General features: G+C 38.1%; 1 pseudogene; it reads right to left on the reverse strand.

Moving 5' to 3' along the window:
- Positions 1 to 3,310: 3,310 nt before the first annotated feature.
- Positions 3,311 to 4,668, reverse strand: LOC149141529 (protein TRANSPORT INHIBITOR RESPONSE 1 pseudogene; annotated as a pseudogene).
- Between the last annotated feature and the right edge of the window lie 4,145 nt (positions 4,669 to 8,813).

An 8,813-nucleotide genomic window follows, 5' to 3' on the forward strand; every position in this document is an offset into this window, starting at 1 on the left:
AATAGAGGGATATTTGGCACTTAGAATACAATAATACTTGGCACTTGGCACCTATTGGCACCTATTGTTGGTGTGCCTAGCATGCCCCTCTTGGAAAAGGTAAATTGATGACTTATTAACCCTCTTATGTGTTCATTTCCTTGTAGTTTAACGTGTTTCTTCTTTTTGTTTCCTTGACAATCCCTAGCATGTATTGTGACACCCTTGCACATCTTGGAATGCCTTAGCACTTGACACATCTTAGCATATTTTATATGCCTTCGCACTATATGGCACATGTTAGAATTCCATAGCACACCTTAGCACTCACACCCTCACAACTAGCCTTACATTTTTTCACGAATTGGGAACCCAATCAAGTCCTTAGCTACTACAATTCATGTGACATTGGCCTGCTTCATGTGTAATAACTTGACCAATTGCACCTATTACAAGTAGATTGTGCCTTGTTCACCTAAGAACTACCTATAACTCATCTTAGGCCACTCATGTCAAAGCTCAACTTGTCCCACTTAAGAACTTACCAAGACAAGTATCACATCTAGCCATGGCCATAAAAAAACTAAGCAACATAGCTTACACAAACAATATTTCACATGTATGTCCAGCTCATATAAACAATAGAGCATTAACTAGGTTTTTGCAAGAACCACAAGATTCAAAAGACACACATGATATAAGTTAGCACAAGTTGGGTGCCCCAAACTTATACAAAACAATGTACAATATGCAGTTGACTAAAATAGTTAAAAACACGAGCATTTTGCCAAAATGTGCCACATGTCATATAAAAATAATAGCTAAAGGAAAATCAGTGTTGTGCCTAGCACAAACTCTCCCTTTGTCTAAAAATTCTCTATCGAGCCCCGTATCGTAATTGTAGGCTTGCCTCTTGCAAATCCTATTATGAACTTCTCCTAACACACTTCATCCTTGGCACACTTGAATTCAATGACACTCCCAGAAACACACTCTTATTTGTTCATTTCCATGCATTTTGACCCAATTCTCCCTTGTGATGCCTCGATACTCCATAACACTCCTCAAAATTCATTGATATTGTCCATTATGTGTTAGTGTGCCTTTTTATTCCTTGTTAGGCCCTAACCCTCCTTGGCTATCATGCCCTCAAAACTACCCTTACTTAATTTTCAACTTCGGAACCCAACCAGTCCTCGCTTGACTACAATAGCTTGAACAAGTTACGATTACTACAACTAGACTATTTTGTTGAATTGTGTAGCTTGGGAGGTACTCCACAAGCCTAGTGAGATGGGTTTTTGTAAGTTTCGTCACAAAATGATTTGTGGGGAAATAACCCAAGCGAAGGGGTTTTGGACCCAAGATGGGGTTTAAAATCTAGAAGAAAATTAAAAAGGAAAATTAATATTTCCTAAGGTCTAAGTGGATAAAATTTGTAAGTTCTATAGGGTTCCTAAGAGGCATAGCTAGGAAAAGCTATTTAAGGAGGCATTAGTATGAAGGAAATAACATCAAGTGAGAAGGAGCTCATTTGATCAAGGAGGCCAGGAGAGATGTAGTCATAAAGTAGGCCGAGTTATAGGGATGAGTAAGGGTTGCTAAAGGGAGGCCATGCTCATCCACCAAGAGAAAGATCATCATGTAAGGGTTCACAAGAATGTTGCATACCTTAATGGGTTAGAGATAGGAAGTAGGATGGCATACTAATGTTGGTTCTCTTCTGGTAGATAGATCTCAAGAGAGGTAGCTCATGAGAATTTTGGAATGTGATTTCAGTGGTGTTTTTGTGTGAAGGCCACATCAAATTCTAAAATAATAGAGAGGGTTGATACCCTATCTTGTTGTGGTTAGTAGGTTGCAAGGTATGTGATAAAGACCAAGAAAAATGGAGGAGGGCTTGCACTGAAATTTAGGGCCAGAATAGAAGTAGTCACAGGTGTAATATTGAATGAGGTAATCATAGTTTGAGGGTTGTATAGATCTGAAGTTCATGTTAAGATTCAATCAAATAAATTCTGATAATCTATGGATCCATATGAGCTAGTTCGAGTCTCTTATGGAGGAAAGAGTTGTTGTTTTTTCTATGGGTGGATAGGATTTGTTCTAAAGCAATTATAATATAAGTATAATTCCCTAGTTAGCGCAGTTTCCTATCAGGTTTAGTCCATAAGGTATGCCCTTAAGACTAACAAATTTGCATAGAAGAAGAGGGGTCGTGACCCTTAGAGCAAGGTTTATCTCTGCAATATAGACCACAAAACTGGAAGATGGTTTATAGAAGTATGTGTGGAGATAACAAATCCAAAATAGGGTGGAACCTGAGTAGAAGATTAAACAGAAGAAATGTGCCATATGAGGAATGGATTGACATGAAGAATAGTTGATTTTGGTGGACTATCAATAGAGTTTTGGACAAAGATCTTAAGAAGTCTATAAACAATTATTCAATGAACTGTTAGTGGATGATTTGTGACCTCAGTTTAGTGATATACAGATTGTTGGAAGGATGATAAGAGGAGTAGTTCATATTTATTCATATATTGGACAATAAAGAAATGGGTACACAAGAATAGTGATTTTTAGAGGACTCGAATCACTATTAGGTGGCAGATTTGAAGAGCCCTAGATGAGGGAAGTGTTGTGGTCCCTAGATTGGTAAAATAATTGACTGTGATTGGGAAAATTGATAGAAGTATTAGTACATTTGGAGGGTTATTATGTGATTGTCAAATAAGATCCCTAAGTCATGTACTTGTGAAGGACAACAAGACTAGTAGAACGGTAGGTGTATTGGGCCTAAAGACTTGCAGATTTTTAAGGACTAAAAAGGAAGTTAAGTGGGCTATCAAACTAGTCCTAGTTCATTGTATTATAGAGGATTTTGTCGGTGAGAAGAATGGTGACCTCTATAGCCCTAGACTTGTCATCTTGTAGCATCAATATGGAAAAAAAGGGGTAGAACAAAGAGTTGTTCACAAATGGAATTGTGAACAACGTCTGATCGAAGACCCTAAATGTTGTAGACTTTGAAGGAAAAAGGAGGTAGCTAGAGAGAAAAATTTATTGAGTTGAGTTTAGTAACCTAAAGGAGTTGTGGTTTTGTTTTCAGTTATGTTTACATTTTTGTGGTAGTGGAATGCAGTTTGTGTCATAAAATTGTTCACTGGAGCTCATCTCTTTATTTATTTTTATAATTAATTATTTTGTTTTGGTTCTTAGTTTCCAAATCTAAAATATAGATACTTTTTTCTTATGCACTTCACATCTCAAAATTCATGTCTGACTATTGAAATTTGTTTAGTAATTGGTCAAGCAACATACTTTTTGACTATGATATATCGATAAGCAATCCCAATATTGCTAATCATTATAAACCCTTACAAATGTTTAGAATTTTTCCAAAAGCCTCATCCATAGATTCATTTTTCAAATGATTTGACTGGTATGGATTCATGATACAAAGGTAGAAATGTGTTAACCTGGGGAAATTTTGAGCCACTGCCATAATTGTTTCATTTGTCATTTTCCTACAAAAATACGAAACATAATTATGATTAGGAAATCCTTGAGATATTGCAAGGATTCCTTTTTCTATGACACTAACTCAATCCTAGCCAAATGGATCCATTAGAAAAACCTATAATTCTCTTAAGTTTTTACAACTTGATGATACAATTTCCAAGCCCTTGTCTCCAGCAATATCAAGAACCCAAATCCATAATAGGTGATGACAATTAAAAGCAAGCCAGAACCACTCCATACTTCAGATATTGGCATAGCTTGAATTAAAAAAATGTCAAGTTTGAGCACACATAATACAAGGCAGGAAGATACATAGGTTTTACTTTCCACATCCCTGAAAAAGTTCTAAGTTCCTTACAGTTGTTAAACGATTCTTCCAAATATATAAATTTCCACCAATTGAACTCTTGAAAATGAACATGTACCCAACTCCATCAACTAAGGAGATATTACAAGAAGTCACTTCAATTGTTCTAAATAAAGAGTTTTATTTAGTTTCAAACTCCTTAGAGAAGTGCATCTAGCCACAAGCCTCTCAAGGGCATCAAAATTCACCTCACTTTGTAGACAAGTAAAATTAACTGAAAGTAGAGAAGCATGAATTTTTAGAAAATAGTTCAGCCAGTAATCGCCTTAATCATCCACCTCACTCTCATGTAGGTCCAACTTTTGCATGTTCCTGCAATGGGTTGCGATGATTGTCAAGCTATCAGTGTTTAAGCCTTCACAATTTGTGAGCGAGAGAGCATGGAAATTAAGGAAGGAATGCATTATGAGATCAAGGCTTTCATCCACGACAATGATGCTCTTAAGCTTAAGCTCCCAAACCCATGTATAGGCTATACACGTGACTAGGAACTAGAGGTGAATTTCCGCCCCCCAGTGGAGAGGAACAAGGTTGAAATTCAAGAAGTGTGGATTCCCCTTAAGAGTTATGCTTGTTATCTTGTGGAAGTGCCTAACCAAGATCATCAACGAGATGGAATAAAATTTTCCATTGAAGACCTTATAGCAACTCTAGGCCTTACATACCAGCAAAACCATGCACCTGTCCTTGATTGAATTCACAAACAACAGATGCTCCAACACCTCATTTGGAAATGAATATGAACAATCCCCTCTCTTCTTCATAATTTTGACCCCCTTCACACTGTTGGCCTTCATTCATAGGTCTACAATTCTACTCATATCCTTTACATCAATGATCTCATCACCATTGCCAAAAAAATTAACCATGAAATGACTGGGATTGCCATGTGTAGGTTTGTAATTAATAGGTGGATCTTCTATAGTGATTGCAGATTTTATTCTCCCCAAGCTTTGGAAGCAACCACTAAGGGGAGAGGGGAATGGAGTTTTTAGACCTATATAGATACCATGTGTTGAGAGACTCTATGTGATGTATTTTAATCATAGAAAGCTAAGGTTTGTTGTCGGCCATGGTCTTCTGAAAGAGAGGTTCCCACAATAGTGGATGTTAAAACCCATTGTCGATATCAGTGACAACAAACTATGTCATATCTTTTACTTGAGATCTCATCATGGTTGAGGATGAGACAAAATGACTACCAGAGAAGAATTTCTTTGATACCACTGATCTAGATCCTAGGGTTAAAATCTAAGAAACTTGAATGTGGAGAGAGAAGAAGAAAACACCCAAATAAAGTCTATTGAAATAAAGAAAAATAGTTACAGTTACATTGTGGTAAATCCCTCAATCCTTTTACAAACTGAGACTTGTTATTTATAGCCCCCATGAGTCACAATTCCATGGGTAAATACCATGGGTGAATTCCACTTCCAATTCAGATCACCCAAAATTCATGAAAAATGATTTTTCTTTTTTTGTGTGGCGGGGGATTTCTAACAACTGCCTCTAAAAGTGTTTTCTCATCATTTTTCCTTTGGAGGAGGGTTGTTAAATAATTGCCCCAAAATACATTTTTTATGGTAGTTTTTTGAAAACCCCCCTAAAATTCATGAGAATTTAACTTTTGGATGTGGTTTTTGAAACCTCCCCCCCCCCCCCCCCCCTCCCTCAAAAAAAGTCATGAGAATTGAACATTTGGAGGTAGTCATTTAACAACTACCTCTCAATTATCATAATTTTTTTTTCAGGGGAGCAGGGGGTGTCCAAAACCACCTCCAAAAGTTCAATTATTGTGAATTTTAAAGGGGGTTGTATGACAACCCCCCTTAAACTCACGACAATGTAACTTTTGGAGGCAATTCTTGACAACCCCCCCTGCCCCTCCTTAGAGAAGTGCATCTAGCCACAAGCCTTTCCATGGCATCAAAATTCACCTCACTTTGTAGACAAGTAAAATTAACTAGAAGTAGAGAAGCATGAATGCTTAGAAAATAGTTCGACCAGTAATCACCTTAATCATCCACCTCACTCTCATGTAGGTCCAACTTTTTCCTATTCCTACAATGGGTTGTGATGATTGTCAGGCTATCCGTGTTCAAGCCTTCACAATTTGTGAGTGAGAGAGTGTGGAAATTAAGGAAGCAATGCATTATGAGATCAAGGCTTTCATCCATGACAATGATGCTCTTAAGCCTAAGCTCCCAAAGCCATGTATAGGCTCTACGCGTGACTAGGAACAAGGGGTGAATTTCCACCCCCCCAGTGGAGAGGAACGAGGTTGAAATTCAAGAAGTGTGGATTCCCCTTGAGAGCTATGCTTTTTATCTTGTGGAAGTGTCTCACCAAGATCATCAAGAAGATGGAATAACAATTTCCATTGAAGACCTTCTAGAAACTCTAGGCCTTACATATCAACAAAACCATGCACATGCCTTGATCGAATTCACAAACAATAGATGCTCCAACAACTCATTAAAGAATCCCCTCTCTTTGTCATCATTCTGACCCCCTTCACACTGTTGGCCTTCATTCATAGTTCTACAGTTTTATTCATCTTCTTTACATCAACAGTCTCATCCCCATTGCCAAAAATTTTAACTATGAAATGACTAGGATTGCTATGTGTAGGTTTGTAATTAACAGGTGGATCTCCTATAGCAATTGCAAATTCTTTCTCACCAATCTTTGGAAGCAACCACTAAGGGGATAGGGGAATGGATTTTTTAGACCTGTGTAGATATCATGTGTTGAGAGACTCCATGTGATGTAGTGTAATCACATAAAGCTAAGGTTTATTGTCGGCCATGGTCTTCTGAAAGAGAGGTTCGCACAATAGTGGATGCTAAAACCCATTGTCCATATAAGTGACAAGCAACTTTGTCATATCTTTTACTTGAGATCTCATCATGGTTGAGGATGAGACAAAATGACTACCAGAAAAGAATTTCTTTGATACCACTAATCTAGATCTTAGGGTTAAAATATGAGAAACTTGAATGTGGAGAGAGAAGAAGAAAACACCCAAAGAAAGTCTATTGAAATAAAGAAAAATAGTTACAGTTACATTGTGGTAGATCCCTCTATCCTTTTACAAACTGAGACTTGTTATTTATAGCCTCCATGAGTTACAATGCCATGGGTAAATACCATGGGTGAATTCCACTTCCAATTTAGATCACCCCAAAATTCATGAAAAATGAATTTTTTTTGTGGCAGGGGTTTCTAACAACCACCTCTAAAAGTGTTTTCTCATGATTTTTCCTTTGGGGGAGGGGCGGGGGGGTGTGTTAAATAATTGCCCCAAAATACATTTTTCATGGTGGTTTTTTGAAAACCCCCTAAAATTCATGAGAATTTAACTTTTGGATGCGGTTTTTGAAAACCCCCCTCAAAAAAGTCATGAGAATTGAACATTTGGAGGTAGTCATTTAACAACTGCCTCTAAAAGTTCAATTTTCATGACTTTTTTCTTTTCAAAGGGGGGGGGGGGTGTCCAAAACCACCTCCAAAAGTTCAATTATTGTGAATTTTAAAGGGGGTTGTATGACAACCCCCCTTAAAGTCACGACAATGTAACTTTTGGAGGCATTTTTTGACAACCACCCACCAAAAGTCATTATAATTAAACCTTTAGAAGTGGTTGTTAAATGACCACCTCTAAATGTTCAATTCTAATGAATTTTAGGGGAGGGGAATCTTTTGGTGTATTAAATGGGGAAGTGGACATAAAGGTAGCATGGATGGGTAGAAGTGAGAGGTTTGGGCATGGTTTACTAAAATCTATAATCCTAGCATTAGAGAATGAGAAGGGGCCTTAGGACCTCATGGCATAATGGCTAGGGGGCATAAAGGGAAGGAAATAAGAGCAATTGATAAGGGGAACCCCCACTAGTTGTGATAAGGTGATTAGGGGCCCTATTATCACAACCCATTAGCCCTTAACCCATAACCACTAAATTCCCTATTCCCTTAACCCCCAAGCCATAATCCCTTAACCCCTACACTCATAACCCATTAACCCCTTGATCCCTTACACCCTAAGCCACTAACCCCTTAATCCCTAACCCCTAACTTAGAATCCCTTAACCACCCTTAAAATTTATGACAATGTAACTTTTGTAGGAAGTTTTTGGACAACCCCACCCCCCCAAAAAAGTAATTAGAATTAGACTTTTAGAGGCAGTTGTTAAATAACCACCTCCAATTGTTCAAGTCTCATGAAATTTTGGGGATGGGAATATTTTGGTGTATTGAACAGGGCAAGGGGACATAAGGGTTGCATGGATGGGTAGAAGTGAGAGTTTTGAGCATGATTTACTGATATCTATAATCATAGCATTAGAGAATGAGAAGGAGCCTTAGGACCTCATGCCATAGAGGCCAAGGGGGCTAGAGAAATTGATAGGTGAACCCCCAATAATTGTGATAAGGGGATTAGGGGCCCCTTTTTCATGACCCATAATAACTAAATTCCCTATCCCCTTAAACCCAAAGCCATAATCCCTTAACCCATACACATAACTCATAAACCATTAACCCCTTGATCCCTTAAACCCTAAGTCACTGACCCCTTAACCCCTAACCCCTAACTTAGAATCCATGAATCCCCTAAGCCTTAACATTTTATCCTCTTAAACCCTAACCCTTAACCCTTAACCCCTAGCCCCTAAACCCCTAAACCCTTAACTTGTTGACACCTAAATCCCATAACCCTTAAGCACTTAACCCTAGCCCCTAAGCCCTTAGTGCTTAACCCTTAACCCTTGAATCCCTTAACCACTAAGCCATTAACCTATAACCCATAATCTCCCTAGACCTCAACCCCCTAACCCCTCTAAGCCCTAACTTTTTATACCCTTGACCCATGACTACTAAACCCTTAAACCCCTTAACTCTTAGAACCCCTAAGACTTTCTCGAAAACCATAAGTGCTCCAACA

The sequence above is a fragment of the Pinus tabuliformis genome, chromosome X (assembly GCF_031772625.1).
Source record: "Pinus tabuliformis cultivar Carrire ecotype Pingquan chromosome X, CPIR1, whole genome shotgun sequence".
Taxonomy (NCBI): Eukaryota; Viridiplantae; Streptophyta; class Pinopsida; order Pinales; family Pinaceae; genus Pinus; species Pinus tabuliformis.